Genomic DNA, 18,112 nt, shown 5'->3' with positions numbered 1-18,112 from the left:
GTGGTTAATTTTCAAGATGTACATTTTTACTTCGAGTGTTACGGAATTTTATTTTTATTTCCCCACAGGACCTGTGTTTTGTGCAATTACCATATTAATACGTGGTTGACACAATCGCTGTTAAAAGAATTCCACTCTCTGTTCGGACTATCCAGACAAGGGGTCGGCAAAAAACTAAATAACAAGAAGAGACATTTTTTTTATGGTTCTTCAATTCAGTTAAAAGCTCAATATTTCAAGAGCCGCAATGCGTGTATATACGAGATGGTGGTCCTGAATAAATAACACCACGAAGTAGGCTTTAAAGAGCCACGTGCGGTTCCAGAGATGCAGTTTGCCAACCCCTGGTCCAGACCAACAAAGGCGTAATTCTTGAGACACTTCTTAGTCGCGTCTTCTGCCTTAAACTTTTGTAGTTTTTTTTCTCCCCCAATATTTTGCACGGGCCACCGCTTCTGATGTTGGCATTGCCAAATCTGGAGGAGTGCATTGTGGTGCAGCGGGGGCATCTCAGGAGATGGCCCGTGGGTTGTTTCATGTTTGCAGACACTGCTGGAAACATGTTTTGAAGCCCACTGTTTTGAATCACGATAAATACATGGTGCTCGCAAAAGAGAATTGGCTCCATTCTATCTCCCTGTTTTTTTTTCCGCAGCGCATGTCCCAGTTGGTCTGCATTTTCAGTGATAAACAAATTAATGTTCGAAAAATTTCATGGAAAAAAAATCTTGATGGCAAACTGCTCGTAGTTTAAAAGTACGTGAGAAATATTTTATCTGAATTTGTTTTTACCATTCCCAATATATTTCACTAGCGCTATGAGAGTTATGGCTTAAGACACCAAAATGTCCATTGTGAACTCTTGCAGTGGGAAGTGCACCATGCCGTGTTTAACAACTGGTGATTTAATAAAAAATAAATAACTATTTCTGAGATCCCTGCAGGTGACACTTGGACACAACGAAAAATTCAACACATTCATCAATAACACCGTGGCCTTAAAAGGAAACAAATATACAATAGGCGACGTTTTGGGCAATGGTCCTTCTTCATGGCACAAAACTCGTCCACACGAAGGATTCCTGAATTTTCCCATATTCATCGCCAAGCAGTCATTACTTTTTTACTTTTTACTTTCATGTTCTGAGCTGTATTCATTCTCTTTTTTTATTGCCGTTATTAGTAGTCTGCAGTCACTGTTGACCAGGCGACGACCATCAACTCCGCACCTCCAATTAGCACGTTTGACTCCACACGGTTCAACACACATACATACATACAACTCGCTACACTTGAAACCCCTGTTTGATCACAGGCGGATAAAACCCAGATTTGAATCTAGCTTCCCGGCATTTGGAAACACACCATTAAATAATTATGCATCAAACTAATTATACATCAAAGTAACACGCGTTGTGTAGCACATGCAAGGCGCGTGCTGGGTATGTCTGTGTGTGTCGACTCAGCCTCAAATGAGTACCTGGTGAGGTGTGTAAACATCACCACTAGGGAGACAAAGGCGGTCGGGCGTGGTGCTGGCCACCCACCCCTTCGTGTGCCGTGCTGGCCTTCATAGGTGCTCGCTAACAGCACTTGCCCCTACAGTCTGTTAAGGCTATACGGGGGATCTTTGTCTTTGTGTGGGAAGTGGTAGAGCAACGGTCAGCGCACTGCGCTATGAACCCAGCGCCCCAGTTCGATTCCCGCTCACGGCCAACACCAGTGACGATTATCTTAACCGGTTTTGGGCCTCCCCTAGGTCGACTCAGCCTCAAATGAGTACCTGGTGCGGCGTGTAAACATCGTCGTGCCGGGCTTTAATAGGTGCTCGCTAACAGCACTTGCCCCAACAGTCTGTTACAGGCTATACGGGGAATTTTTGTTCTTGCCTTTTGTGTCTGTCCGCTTTTTGCAGTAGGCAGGTTGGACCTACGTAGACTTTTAGCATCTCCGATTCATTGGAGTTTGCAGCGATGTCTAGCTGCGTGACTTTGAGTTAAGGGAGTGTGACGTTTGTTTCGAGAGTTGTATTTCCCTTTCCGTTTTTGCACGTTCAATAAGATTATATTTCCACGATAAAGAATGGCCAATGTCCAAGATACCGCTTATTATATATTATTTTGTATTGGTCATTTTTGTTATTTTTTTTTGTTTGGTTCGCTGTGCTTGTGCGCCACTGTCAACGCAGCATCACCAGACTTCGCGTTTGTCCATTGCCTTGTGGAGTTTCTGATAATCCGGAGAATACAGAAGTTTTTTTTTTCTTGCGAGGGATTGCTGGTTACACGTCTAACGTCGAATGTAACTATCTTGCTGATATCACATGACTGACGTCACGCTTTACTTACTCCAGCCTAATTAACAGATAATCAGATGCAAATTATGCGTGAGAGTGCTCTTCTGACTTTTTTGGTCAAATCCACTGAGATTTGGATCGCGATAGAATGCCAGACCTTGAAGGATTATTAAAAAGTATATATATATTATATATTTTGTAAAGTGCTTCCTGAATGAAAACCCGAATCGTATCTTCGTTCAATTACGGGTTCCCCTCTCCGCCCCCTTCTGTTTCTAATGAGCTTGATCATAAATAATGCAACATAATGAATTATTAATTAAGTTTGGGTTGTGACTGCTTTTGCTTTAAGGGCTTTCTCTCCAAAGCCCTCATCTGAGCAGCTCGAATTGGGTCATGGCGACCGCACTCCAGCGATCCAGCGCTTTGGAAAGCGAGCGTTGGTGGATCACAAAGAGATCAATGAAAATTCCGAATAAATTCAAACCGTCGATTCAAGTTGTTTCCACGTTTTGGTATTTTCGTGCCATTCCTACAGCGCCAAGGCTATCGCTGCGGTGCTACGTCTCACGGACGATTTAAAGCGTGCGGTAGTGTCACGGTAGGTGGGCAAAGTTGCTGTGTGGGTTTACCAAATTGAGTAATTTTCAAATGTAGAAAAAACTTGGACCGTGACGCCGTACGTAAGTTTAACATCACTGGATCTTCATGAAGTACACGGAGGACAAGGTGACACGACGCAAAGACAGCGGGTTCGCCGCTTGGTGCAGAGGTTCGAGGTTCGGGCCGCCACCTGATTAATGCCGCCGGTGTATTTCACATGAGTTACACGCCGTCTGTTTTTAGAGTGGACATTATAAGGCCGCGGTGACATCACTCGAGGGAGAGGAGACCATTGTGTGCCGACACCTCGGTCCAAATTTGTTACATTTAGAGTATCATCGCTGTCCTCAGCAAATTCCTCAATTGAGAAACACGTAGCAATCATTGCCACTGTCTGCAAAAACCTTACACCCTCCTGAAAAAGTGTTGAGACTCAGTACGATAGTTCTGGAAAAGCAAACCGAGTCACAATAATAATAATAACAAGAAGCATTTACCAGGGCAGCCGATGGGCTTGAACTTCTGCAACGAGCAGTGAACGCTGTACCGTTCGGCCATGTCACCCACACGCTAACCGACCAGAGTTAACAAGGGCACCTCAAGATATGTCATGTTCCTCACCATCGCTGGCAGCTCATCGCACACAATGTTATTGATTTATGTAATAATACTATTTACATCATCATCATCTTTAGCCCACATCTATCCACTCCTGGATGAAGGCTTGCCAATGTTCGTGGGCAAAGGAATATTGCACATTACCAGAAGGTGGTGCATTGTCTTGGGCCCTGGATTATTTTTACGCAACTGACAACACACACCGGGACTTTTAATGCGTGTCCTGGGAAGGCTTAGTGCAATGAACCGAGAACAGCCAACTACCTCTTGAACACGGTCCCGTGACAATCCATCTCGCCCCCTTGCACGTGAACGCAAACGCCTTTTAACCGTCGCCTCTTAAAAGCCAACTGACAAATACCAAAACATCCTCCTCCGACTGACGGCCACGCGACGTTGTTAATTGTCGGGTTGCAGTCCTAGGGAAATCCTCGAAACAGAGAGAGAGAAACTCGTTGTACCGGCGAATTTGCGCCTTGCGGAACGAAGGCCCGCGACTGAACGAAGTTGAAAACTCATTTCTTTAGAACTGCTTCTTTGTTGTTATAGTCCCCCCCCCCGCACAATCTCCGATGAGCATGGTTGGCTCCGTATGGTGCGAAAGAAGTTTAACATACTACATACGTATAAAAAACGGACCAAATAACGAAGGAACAAGTGAATGAACAAACGGACGGACATGCGCTTTTGTTGTCACTTATTTAAAAACAGGGGGAAATTTACTACTATAATGAGCCAAGAATGTCTGTGTGTAACGCGCGTGACGTCACTCTACATGCCGCACCCCCCGTCATTAATATTCATGAGCGGGTGGATTTTTACACTCACGCAGAATGTCGAGCGGAAAGAATAATTTTTTCGCAAATTCGCTTTAAGTTTGACGTTTATTTATTGAAAGTTAATTTAATAAAGAATTATACGCAGCAACAAAGTGGATTTAGTGTCTTTATTTATTTCTTCAGTACTTGAGACGAAAGGTAAGTGTAATTTATGCTTCTACATGATGGTAAAATAGACATTTCTCGGTGATTTTCCAGATATTGTATCGAATTCCAATTTTTTTCAACCCCAGCGACGGAAAGCAGAAGAGAATAAAGTATCAGAGCAGCGAACTTGAACAAATTGAAGGTCAGTTATATACAGTGCCTCAGTGACATGAAGTGAGGTGTTTTATGACGTAGTTTTGTGCAACAATCACTGCCATTAATACAGTGCTGCAGTGCACTGCACTGAAGTGTTTGATGACATACTTTCGTGCAAAATTCACCGCCATTAAATCGACACAAGATACAATTATACTCTGCTCAACATTTTCTTAAATATTACAGCTTCCGTCCTAGGAAGGACAAACAAAGCCCGTTGCTATTATAAGCGGTGGTTGTTGAGTGGGCGGGAGGGTGGGTGGATTGATGGGCGTGTTGGGTGTATCGGTGGGCTTTGAAGATGGGGTGGAGGGAGGCACGACTTTCGGAAATAGGTCACGAAGTAGGCTCTGGACCTCACGCTCTCAGTCTCACTCGATCTGCACCGAAGCGAGCGGGCGGCTGCGGCAAAGAAGTCGGCTTTGCTTGGCACGCACGTGGTACGGGAGGTGCGTGCGATCGTAAATTCCTGGACTCTGCTCCCCCCCCCGCCCGCAATGATTACGTCGTAATTACGGGCATGCGGTTTGCAGGCTGGCCTGACCTGACCTCCTCCAGCGTGTGCGGCGTGTGTGCATGGATCGTGTTAAAGCCTCGGAATCTCCACCATCACCGCCATCATCACGGTCGCGCGGTCAGTCGTGCGGAGAGGGCGAGCGAGAGAGAGAGACATTCATTCTCTCGCCTGCAGAGACAATTCCGTGGAGTTTTATCTTGGCGGGCGGAGCGTGTCAAATCCATTGGACAGCCGCTGTTGATTTTGCCACACAGAGTGGTACACTATTTTAGCGATCGCGGTGGGGATGATGGGCCGAGTCAACTCTCCCTCCAAGACTGAGTTGCCATCAGCAGGACCCACGTCAAAAGGCTCGATTCTCATAAAGACTCTCCCGGGTGAGCGGTGGAATTTGAACGCTATATGATGCCGCGCGTGATTATGCACTTAGATGTATTTCATTAACTGAACGTGTCAAATCGGACCATTTCATCCGACTGATATCAAACGCGGTGCATCTTCTGAGCAGCGATTAAAAGCAACTTGCTGATCACGCTTGCGCTAATGGCATGCTGACGACAGCCGCTCGCTCTAATTGACTCATCAGCAGTCTCGTGGATGGAGTGCGCACTTTATATGTATTTATTATAGATCGGTTAACGACGGTGTCCGATGCTACCGAACACCATTTGCCCTTTGATCATGTGCATGAACATTCGCTTAACGATACAAATGATCGGGTTATGTCAATTGTACGTTGATGCAGGGGCTGAGATGGGGTTCGTTGACCCCATTTGTGGATGGTCAAGTGACGGATTAAAAAGACGTCGTCCAATTATTGATGCTTTATAATTAGACGGCAATTTGAGCTTAGTTGATCAAACTACAAGGACAAAGATCACCCCGTGTTGCCTTTAACAGACCGTTGGGGCAAGTGCTGTTGGCGAGCAGCACCTATTAAGGTCAACGTGGGACACGTGGGGGTCGGTGGCGGGCATCCACGCCCGGCCGCCTTTGTCTTCCCAATGCTGATTGTTTACACGCAGCACGAGATGCTGGATTAATGACGAGTCGACCTAGGCGAGGACCAGGACCGGTTGTTTGAATATTGGTTATGGATTTTGGCCGTGAGCAGAAAACAAATTGGGTCACCCGGTTCATAGTGCAACGCACTCACCACTACACTACCACTGATAACAAAGACAATGATCCCCCGTATAGCCTTTAACAGACTGTTGGGGCAAGTGCTGTTTTGCAAGCGTTTATGATAGCGGGCACGGCGCACGGGGTGGTGGACACGACGCCCGGCCACCTTTGTCTCTCCAGCGCTGTTGTTTTACACCCATTTGAGGCCGAGTCGCCCTGGGGGAAGCACAGGACCGGTTCAAAATATTCACCGCTGTAATTGACCGTGAGCGGGAGTCGGACTCCCATTGATGACAAATCCAACTTGCACGCGCTCACGGCGCGGCAGGGTGTGCGGAAGTCCACCTTTGATGAGCGTGGTTTGTTACATGTGGTGCGAAAGGGGTTCAACGTGAGTACACATGCATGGGACGAGTGGCGTGCCGCGGTGGCTAGGAGATGTTAACTACCTCGCCTGATATACAGGAGGTCGTGGGTTCGATCCCGACCCTGACCACTGCTGTGTATTTGGAGTTTGTGTGTCTCTCTATCTCCCCGTGTTCGCGTGGACTTTTCTCCGGGCTCGGCCGGTTTCCCCCCCCCCCCCTCCACATTTAGAGTATTTGGCTGATATAATAATAATAATAATGCAATTTATAACACGCGCAAATTTGTGGACGTAACGCCCGCAACTCAGAGGCGCGGAGCCAAGCTCAGAGTCGCTCGAAAGCACGTGGTTATATACATTTACACGTGTTGATAAGCCACTTCGTTGGGCCATCATTCTTGGCCGGCTCGCTTCTGAAAAAGAGCTACATAGCTCAGTGTGCCTTACCTGGTAAAATAAAACAAAAAATTCGTTTCGTTTAGCGAGTGCCGTCGCTCGAAACTCTCCACGTATCGTCGACCCCCGTGGCCACTGGCGACGCGCCCAGGTCCTGTCGACAGCTGAGAGGCAACCCTCGGGGTGCGGTTCACCAACATAGATGATTTGAAGCTTTCGTGACTGGCAAGGATTCATACTCTTAGGTTTTTTTGGTAAAGTCACGTGGGTAAAACAATAAAATTAAAAATTAATAAAAGTAATAATAGAAATAAAATAATAAAAATCACGACGTTTTGGAGGCAACACAAGTCTCCGTCATCAGGTGGGACCGTCACAGCTAGATTTGCTGTATCAAGTGATACAGCAAATCTAGCTGTGACGGTGTTGCCTCCGAAACGTCGTGATTTATTATTTTATTTTATTTCTATTATTACTTTTAGTAATTTTTTATTTATTTTTTACCTACGTGACTTTACCGAAAAAACCTAAGAGTATGTTCACCAACATCTCTACTGCTGTGGCCGCTTCGCACGCGACTGCTGTTGAATCATCACCCAAGGTTTAATAATGCATTTAAAAAAGGTGGAAAAAAAAGCGGTATAAAGGGAGCGCGCTGTCAACATTTCTCAGTTCAAACCGTTGTCCCATTATAGCGCTTTGATAATATACGCACGCGAGCGACGTGAATTATTGTGCGAGTGATGGAGATGTGAATGCTCCTGTACATTGCTATGGTTTGGTCTCCATTGTTTTTTTTTTGACTGGCACTGTGTTCGTTCTGGCTTGTGCCGTGATGAGCGATTTTTTTTCTCTTTCTCTCTGTGTCTCTCTACATTCTCTCTCCCTCCTGGCCCTTGACCGCTGCGCCCGCGACCTCTTGTCAGAGCCCGGGCTGCCTTTGTCTCATTGCTAGCAGGGAAATACGCGTGGCCGAACGTGCCTCAACGGTGCTGAGAGGCAGTGAGTGCTTGCAACGGTGGTCCAGACCTCGTTTTCCCCAAGACGAGGGGGGTTCGTGCATTGAAAACTTTTCCTAATTTCCTGACGTCGGAAATGTGTGTGTCACTCGGCAATCTGTGCACCCCTTGCGAAAGATTCTTTCTTCCCAAGGGATTATGCAAGTAAAATATATCTCGTTTTTTTTAGCTTGTGTATCAGTACAAAGGAGTGCACAATAGGAGACGGCTTAAATGTTTAATAATTCATTGTGTTTGAAGACCAGTCTTAAGAGGTTTAACCTTAAAGAAGCAACCGCTGTGCATATATTTTCCTGTCGGATGAACAGAGGCAATTGGATTTGAATACAAAATCGCATTCAGGCTTTCCACCGGCATGAGTAGGGATGGAACACAGCCTCCTGTACTGAGCTCAGTGTATCCGTCTCTAACCAATTTGTCCCATGTTCCAGTAGCCATAATATAAATTACAAATAAATTATAATTAAGTTTGACGACTCATAGTCGATCTCCAGCCCGTCAAATGCCTCCCCTACTGTGCGTCAATTGTGGGCATGATTCGGCCATACTTCTCCACGGTTGGTCAGCGACAGATTTGTCAAGCGGTATGGTTAGAGGGCCCAGGGCCAGATATTTACGGTACGCATCCCTGCCATATGATTGTGGAGTTTTCCAATCACTGGCTCGGCGCTATAAACGGGAGCTGAGCACCAACTCGACGCTCGCGTTTGAGCAGGAAATCACTTTGACTCGGAGTACGTACGTACGTAGATTTGAAGTTTTCGTGACTGCAAGTATTCATATTCTTAGATTAACCTAAGAATATACGTACGAGTATATGTTGAACTTATTTCGCACCGTACGTAGCCAACCGGAGGTGAGGAAAGTGAGCGTTAAGGCGAGGGGGGGGGGTAAGGGAAATGAACTGGCTGAATGGGGTTTGTAGATCCGTATGCACCATAAACCACGTGGTACACATGATAGAATGCCGGGGGCAGTGTGTTTTTTTTTTGTCTGTGCTTGGAGAAATGGGATTTGAATTAAGAACAGAGGCTGCGGAAATGGTAGAGGCACAGGGGGACCGGGGAGGAGGTGATGAGATTCTCTATTGATGGGCACGGAGGTTTGCAGTGAACCAGCGAATTCTTCATCACTCCCAGCTCGCTTGAGTTTTCAAGTTAATCCAGTCAAGGTGCTGGCAGAAGGGGTCCTTTGAATTGAATTGCTCGAGTCTGCCTAGGCACACGGTAAAATAACATCAGGGTGGACCAAAAGTCGGGACACATAGGATTATTATATTTATTTTAACAAATCCCACGGGGTTATTTCATTTATTTTTTAACACGTGTTCAAACTTACTTCCATGAACATTAAAGCACGCATGAATTCTGTTTTAAATTATTTAGGACTGATCGTTTTAATATGACAGCTGCCTTCTTTCGTGTACGTAAAAAAACTAATGGAACTCTTTTGTCTTTAGTCAATTGGCAAACTGAGTACTACGTTTCGCCTGATGATGCTAGTTGTAATTACTGGCGAAAAGTCGTACTTATATTGTAAATGTTGTGGATTTACTCTCCAACACACCGGTGTGCTGTACAAGTGCCGTGGTGTTATTTCACATGGGCAACTTCTTTTTCTCCCGTGTCTCTTTATTCGTACATAACTCCTCGCGTTCAACACCACGTATCTCCATCGCAACTTTTCCTCTCTCTCTCGCCCCGCTAGCCACTTACGATACACTCTGCTAGCTTCTCTACTGCTAGCCTTAGCACACTCACACTTAGGATTCCGCTAGCCTCTCTACTGATAGCCTGTCTACCCTCCTCCAACCTCGCCCCCGTGCCTCCAGTGGGGGATCAGCCAACACCGCTGGAGAGGACGAGGTTTGGCGAGCGGGGTCCCGGAATTCACTTGTAAAAATCTTCTGCACTTCACTCCAACCAACTCAACTGCTTTTCTCCGCGCACCAGCCTCTATCCCCTCATTAAGAGACCTCAGGTGGCCCTCGTTGAGCCGTCGCTCACGCGGCGTCTCCGCCACGCTTATCGCCTCCCACCTCCCGCCTGCGAGGCGCCTACACCGTGTTTGCATTTGCAGCCAGCCAATCACCGCGGTGTATCTTCATTGATCGCCTCTCTCTCCCTCTGTCTCTCTCTGCACCTGTTCGCCCTGATGTGACCTCACCGTCCACAGGTCACACATGCTGTTACTCCACTACACAAGTAACGAATTGGCATGTTCTGTCTTGATTTGAAGCTTTCGTGACTGCCGGAATCCATACTCTTTGGTTCTTTCGGTAAAGTCACGTAGTTAGAAATCAAATTAAACAAATCACGACGTTTCGATTGCAACACAAGCAATCATCATCAGGTGGGAAAACCATGTTATGTTTACGTGACAAACCTTACTAATTGGCTGAGTCGGGTGGTGCCGGGTTTAACGACAAATTTATATTTACGCGATCTAACCCAAATAAAACCTACATTATGGAGGTGAAGCTGTTGGGCTCTCTGGCAAGCCACCTTTTGCGCAGCTGTAATACGTTTTTTTTTTACGGAACCCCCCTTCCTGCCTGCACACGAAGTCGGTGGACAGCACTTGTCTCACTGTTACCCCAATTATCTTGTAAGTGACATCGGCCCAAAAAAAATGAACACGTGTTTATGCGTAACTTTTCAATTAATGTCTGGCGCTGATTGGTAACAGTGAGCAGTGTTATCCGTATTCTCCGGAAAGTAAAATGCACCCAGAAAGTTTGCCTAGGCGCCAATAACATTGTACATTTATCGTCTCACACAAAGACAAAGACCCCCTCCATATAGCCTTAACAGACTGTTGGGGCAAGTGCTGTTAGAAAGCACCTATGAAGGCCGGCACGGCACACGATGTTTTCACGTCACAGATGATCATCACTGGCCATGAGTGGGAATCGAACTCACGTGGCTAGTTTCGTAGTGCAGTGCACTGATGATTATACATTACCACTCGCCACATAGTCACAAAGACCCCCCCTATAGCCTTAACAGAGTCTTAGGGCAAGTGCTGTTAGCGAACACCTATTTAGGCCAGCACGGCATACGTGGATAGGGGTGGATGGCCAACACTACGTCTGGCCACCTTTATCTCCCTAGTGCCAACGTTTACACACAGCACCAAGTACTTATTTGAAGCTGGGTCGACCTAGGGGAGTCCCAGGACTGGTTTAGACAATCTTCACTGGTGTTGGCCGTGAGCGGGAATCGAACTCAGGTCGTCGAGTTCGTAGCGCAGCATGCTAACCACTACTCTACCGCTCCCCACATGTTCTTACACACTCACGCGCACACGCACACACCTACTGGATATGAGAAGCACCCCTAACTGTTGCTTTAGAATTGAGTGTGCAAAACCATCACTTCCCGGCAGCATCCCTTCCCAAGAACCAATTTTAATCGAGCAAGCGCTGCAATTTTTTCACCCGTTTGATATAAATTAATGCACAATTTCTCGGCTGTATTTCACCTGCGTCGCGCATTAAAGAAGCCCTAGGCATGCTCAAAATGTGATCAATGGATGAGTGGTTTCGTAGAGAGCACACACAATTTATTCTCCACTAAACCGGGAGGATTAAATCTGAAAGCTGAAATGATTACGATGCTCTCTCGTGAAGCAAAAAGGATGGGTGGTTGGCTGGAAGGATTAGTGGATAGATGGGTGGTCAATGATTGGGAGGGTGAGTGGGTGGATGGATTGGTTAGCTGGTGGATGTTATGATTGAGTGGGTGGATTGATGGGTGGGTTATCGGATGGATGAAAGAGTGCATGGGTGGGTTGGTGGGTGAGTAATACGATTGATGAATGATTAGGTGGGTCGGTGAGTGGGTAGATGGGGCGGTTGTTGGCATCCTTGGAATATTTGAGTTAGGATTAACAACGTTATATCAAGTGGGCGGTTACACCGCTCCTGTTCTCATCAGCTCATTCGTTCCCACAAAAAGCTGATTCAAACTTGCTCACGTGGATGTGGCAATGTGTTTATGGGGAGCTGTGGTGCAGTGGTTAGCGCACACTTCCATGGACCCGGCGGCACAGGTTCGATTCCCGCTCACGACCAATAACATTGATGAATATTGGAACCAGCCCTCAGTCTCCTCTAGGTCGACTCAGCCTTGAATTAGTGTCTGGTATGGGTGGGTAAAAACATATGCACTTGGGAGACCAAGCCAGCCGGCAGGGAGTGGTTTTGGCCAACAACGCTCTTCGTGTGCAGTGCCGGCCTTCGTAGGTGCACGCTGACGGCGCTTGCCCCAACAGTCTGTCGAAGGCTATACGGCGGATCTTTAACCCTTGTGTGAGTTGGTGTGTGAGCGAGCAATGGTGTAAATTAACCGTGTGTTAATTCTAGATTTGAAGCTTTCGTGACTTCAAGGATTCATACTCTTCAGTTTTTTCGGTAAAGTCACGTAGGTAAAAAAATTAATATTTTATATTTTTTAAAATATTAAATTTCTTACCTACATGACTTTTTTCGACAAAGTCACGTAGGTAAAAAATAAAACATTTTATATTTTATTTTTTACCTACGTGACTTTACCGAAAAATCCTAAGAGTATGAACCGTGTGTATCGAGAGCAGGGAGGAAATTAGGAGGGAACATTCCAGGTGAGAGTCGATCTGTGATGAGCACAGAGAGCTCGGTAGAGGGTGTCACGTGCAACTCTCTTCATTCACCAATCCCCGCCTCGTCAATGCCGGATTTTAATTATCGTGTCCCCCGGATTATGAGACGCTGCGGAAATTGTTGGGGCAAGTGCTGTTAGCGAGCACCTATGAAGGCCGACAAGGGGGTGAGTGGCCAGCACAACGACCGACCGCCTTTATCTCCCCGGTGGTGATGTTTACACACCACACCAGGTACTCATTTGAGGCTGAGTCGACCTAGGGGGAGGCCCAGTACCGTTTCAGATATTCATCATCGATGCTGGCCGCGAGCGGAAATCGAACTCGGAACACACACACAACACACGTGTACACACAACTACCGGATTATGAGATGCGCCTCCAACTTTTACTTTAAAATACATAAGCTGCGGGCACGGGGAGGGGGGGTGTGTGATTATCTTCTAATCTGGAGAATACGGTAACCAACAGCATCTGGATCTGTCTCGTGACATAAAAGCAAGTACGTTTTTGTTATACCACATGGCTTCAAAGTGTACCTTGTCTGGCATTGCAAATGTGGTGACATCAGCTGCACTTAATGGCAAATGACAGCTGCTGCTGGTTTGAGGGAGGAGATTGGTGCAGCTTTGCTCGAATTCTTTCTTTTTAAACCCTCTACGATCCAGGCACATAAATCACCCTTAAACTCACGCTACATCCCTGCATCTCAAACGTTAACCAGGGATTCAACCTGGCCATGTGTTTGGTTAGGAGACTCTCTACGGATACCTGGTGTCATTAACTGTGGATTGCGAGGTGGCTAAGAGCCTGCAATACAGATTATGTATTTTAACACGTAGCAGGCTTTCGCGACCAATATTATTCCTAATAAAGGTTTTTGGGTTATATCGCGTTATTTATAAATGTGCCTCAACTCTCCACCACCCGACATGGCCAATCAGTAAAAAAGTGTCACGTTGACAAAAGACAAATAGTTCCCTACTTTAGCCCACCGGTGTGTTGAAGAGTGAATCCACAACATTTACAATTTTTTACCAGAATTATGGCAAATTTCCCGATGATGCTGGATGTAATTACCAGCGAAACGTCGTACTACTCAAAAATTGTAAATGTTGTGGATTCACTTTTCAACACACCGGTGGGCTAAAGTAGGGAACTATTTGTCTTTTGTCAACGTGACACTTTTTTACTGATTGGCCATGTCGGGTGGTGGAGAGTTGCGACACATTTATAAATAACGCGGTCTAACCCAAAAAACTTTATCATGAGGATTATGCATTCTTTAATCCATCCGTGCGGAGCGTTGTGAGCGCTGCCCACTCACACTTCTGGATTTTCTCTGAATGCTCCAATCTGCCAAACATTCCAGTTGCAGGATTCTCCACAAAAAAAAGCTTTTGAGACTTAGTGAAGCTTTCCTGACTATTAAAAATGTCATTCTTACTGATGATGATGATAATGATAATAATAGCACGTGATAATTACTAGCAAGAGCGACTAAATTCAAAAATAAACAATTTTCTGCATCTCCGTGTATATTATAACACTCCAATACAAAACACCACTTGTGCAAGTTTCACATTTAGCTCGTTTAATGTGGGTTCCACACACATCCCACCCCACCTCCCGCCCCCACCTCTCCCCCACACCGCGATCCCCCAACTAGGTATTGAAAACGAGCAAGGCTGTTATTTAATTTGAGCATGGGGACATTTGGGGCTCAATTTACGCCTTGGAAAAAAAAAACCAATTGTCTCGGTCTCAGTTTTGGCAAAAGAAGTGTTGACGTTTCCCTTACCAACATTGGGCCGGGGGCGAATGTCCAAGCCATGCCGATGCACTTCTGCTATCTCACCAAGGCGTGGATAATGCCTGATGTAAAGATAATTATTGTACACTCTGCATAGGCATGTGTGCGTGGCACACACGCACGTGCATACACAAGCAATGCATGCGAACAAAGATCCCCGTTATATACGACATAGACTGCGGCAGCAAGAGCTGTTAGCGAGATCTGATCAAGGCCGGCACAGTGCACGAAGTGGGTCGTTGTGGCCATCGCCACGCCCGTCCACCTTTGTCTCCCCAGTGCTGATGATTTTACGCATCGCACCGGGTACTCATTAAACACTAAGTCGATCTAGGAGAAGGCCCAAGGGCAGTTAATATAATCACCAAATGATGTTTTAGCCACGGCTGGGAATCGAACTTGGTTCGCTGGGTTTGTAGTTAAGTGCGCTAACCGCTACATTGCCACTTTTTTTTCTGCGTTTAGATTGTTGTCCTTACCCCGCACCTCCAATGGCTACGTTCGTTACGAAAGTTCAGCATACACTCATACATAGACACATTTTACACACAAACACTTACACGCGCGGGATACGATTGCTAGTTTTTCCAGCCGTGCCTGTGACGGCAGTAGGGACGCTCGCTACCTCGCAACGCGGCCAACCAAGGCTACTAATTGCCTCTATTGGCAGAACGGCAAGCTGCCTTGGCTCCTGCGAGTAAATTCATTGGGAAATGAGCGGTCAAGAATCTGCGTACGGGGAGGGAGCCAGGCGTGCGGGGGGATTCTTGTTGGGACTTCTCCACGCGGTGGTGGCAGCGGCAGCAGCAATGCAGCCTTTCCCGGCTCGAGATGGGCCCATGGGCACACAGCCCCCTCTATGTAACGCGAGACTGGAATTTTGGCTGCGAGACACGTGTGTTTTTGACTTTTGTTGCTTTTTAACTTTGCTCCCCTCCCCGTATTTTTCCAAAGTGTGGGTGGTGCCGCGCGTGCATCTGAAAACCTCCAAGGCGTAGTAAACACGGCAGAAGTTGAGTGAAATCGAGTGTAGCTTTCCAACACTGTACCGCCCCCACACCCGCCCCAAGTCAAGGCTTAGTTTCTCACCCAATATTTTCCCAAAAATCTGCCAGGCTGGCTTGGATTATTGAGTATCGGTGTGAGTCACTACCACTAGAGCACACGGTATGCCTTACCCATCGTAATCCTCCTGTGTCACTGCCTCGTATATTCCGATACGCCTTTGAACAGGTTTAGGACAAAATAATGGTGAGATGGATGTAGAGTGTTAAAATAATTCCCAGAACAACTGTTTCCTGCTCCCAGCTGAAATTAGGCACAGAGTATAGTCCACTTTAATGAATAGATAATTTTGGTAAATGGTTCGTTGGGGGCTTTGTGCTTCATGGAGGGTGTGTTTTATGCATGCACATGTCGCTTTGCCAAATTCAAGAATCTAGAAGTAATAATATAATAATAAACGTCCTTCATTTAAGTTTCACCCCCCCCCCCTTCCAATGCGATGAGTCGTCAGAATTTGAGGCCATGATCTGATCAAACGATCAATTCCATTTCGCCCGTGGATCACAGCAGAAACTGGTACCACCTACGGTAGCAAAACCTCCCTATGACCAACGTCTTATATGCCCAAATAGAGGGAATCATTTGACAAGCGATTCATTTCAAATGCTAAGCACGTAGTTCACTGTTATCGGCCACATGGTTTAGAAATTGTAATCGCTAAAAGTGATGTCACCTAATGTGGTAACGAACGGTGCAATATGTGGTCTGGGCTCGTGGACAAATTGTGGTGCACACGGAATCTGTCATGGCCGCTGGATTTACCGACTGCGGGGATCCACGAGCATCACGCACGAATAGAAAACAATCTAATTTTGTACTGCACATATACATGTTCCCGTTCCGGTATCGATTACACATTGAACACCAAATTCACCACTTCACTAGTTTTACTTCTGAGAAGAGATTTTCCCCTTTTTTCTGGCAGCAAAATAGGTGTTAAGATGTTAAAACACCAAACTGAAACCTTTTACAAGGAATCATGTCTGCATTAACCACAATACTTGTGGTCAGAATGCAAACAAACAAAAAACATACTCTGATAAGAGTGCATTGTGTTTTTTTTACATTCTGACCGCAAGTATTGTGGTTAATGCAGACATGATTCCTTGTAAACGGTTTCAGTTTGTGTTTTAACATCTTAACACCTGATTTGTTGCCAGAAAAAAGGGGAAAACCTCTTCTCATATTTTGGTACTGGCAAAGGAGGTCCCATGATGTAGTTTTACTTCTGTTATCTAATCAAATGTAACAATAACCGCCATGTGGCGGTGACATCACCACGGCGCCTGTGCCAGGCTATGTGCACTTTAAGGGCCACGTGAAATCATATATACACATTCTTTAAGATTGAACTGAGCCTCAGATGTCGGTGCGATCATGCAGGGCCGCGTCACCAACTCATTGGCCGCTCCCTGACACATGACTCACTCCTGCTGCCACAGGGCTCACTAACGGACCATTACTTAAGTATGCTTTGCATAGGCTACGTATGTATACTTGGTATGGCCTATATATGTATATATACGTGGTATCGTCTGTCTATGTATACTTGATATAGGCCATGTATGAGTGGACTTGTTTGGCTATGTTACTTGGCATAGGCTATGTATGCATCCTTAATATATGTTCTATACCAGGATGCTTTGCACCTGGTCCTATGATGCCACAGTCCATCTCACTCCTGGACATGAACACATCTCTCATCGTTACATCTCCACAGTGGTCACCCTCTCCGGAATGCTCCCTTCCTATGCTTGCCATTCTACCCCAGACTCGCCCATCGGCCACCAGGCCTTGCTCATGCCCACTTGATTTTCTCGACTTTGAATAACCCAAACGGAAATGAATATCCATTGTAATTTATATGAACACATTAACCCCCCTCCTCCCGGCACCTGATTGGTTGGCGCACAAGTGACGACATCACATTGAAACAGGAAGAGGATTTCCCCACAACTCTGGCTGTCGCCTGATGAGGCTGGTTGCAATTACCGGCGGAAATGTCACGGTGCGCAAATTGTAAATGTTGTGGGTTCGCTCCCCAACTCACAACCCGTGCGCTGTACAAGTAACGCATTGCCATGTTTTGTTTACGTGAAACCTGACTAATTTGGTGGTGACTAGTCGGATGGTGGCGGGTTTAACGACACATCTATATTTACTCGATCTAACCCCCCCACCCCCAAAAGAAAAAAAAACCTCTGTTATGTCTCTAGTTTGCATTCGTTCTCCGATCGGTGCGTCTCTCTGTCCGTTTCGGCATCGTTTTTCCGAGCTTCTTTACACACTTTCCTTTTTGCCGCGGGTGTTTGCTGTCGCTCCATTCTCTCGTTTGCGTTGTCGATCCGTCCGGTTCGTTGCATCCACGGAACCACCGAGAGTGGACGCCAGGCCCGTAACGCCGTCGCGAACGACGGCGCTCACTATTTTACACCCCCCCCCCCGACCTCCTCCGGCGTTGAATAATAATTTGATAATAATTATTCGTCTCGACGCGGCCGTGGGTGGTT

General features: G+C 46.3%; 1 protein-coding gene across 6 annotated transcripts in view; it reads left to right on the top strand.

Moving 5' to 3' along the window:
• The window catches only part of LOC133353381 (extracellular sulfatase Sulf-2-like), a 155,816-nt gene that overhangs the window by 85,471 nt on the left and 52,233 nt on the right, over positions 1–18,112 (top strand). Inside the window, exon 1 of one of the 6 annotated variants that reach the window (XM_061569586.1) lies at positions 5,063–5,108. The exons of 4 other annotated variants lie outside the window; for them this stretch is intronic. The gene's annotated coding sequence lies outside the window, so the exon portion shown is untranslated. Of the gene's footprint in view, positions 1–5,062; positions 5,109–5,286; positions 5,554–18,112 lie in introns of those variants that run through there. One more of the 6 variants, XM_061569585.1, reaches the window with a different exon arrangement.

This window comes from Lethenteron reissneri, chromosome 43, assembly GCF_015708825.2.
Source record: "Lethenteron reissneri isolate LAM-NWPU_2019-01 chromosome 43, ASM1570882v1, whole genome shotgun sequence".
Classification (NCBI taxonomy): Eukaryota; Metazoa; Chordata; class Hyperoartia; order Petromyzontiformes; family Petromyzontidae; genus Lethenteron; species Lethenteron reissneri.
This window is presented reverse-complemented; position numbering and strand designations above follow the sequence as displayed.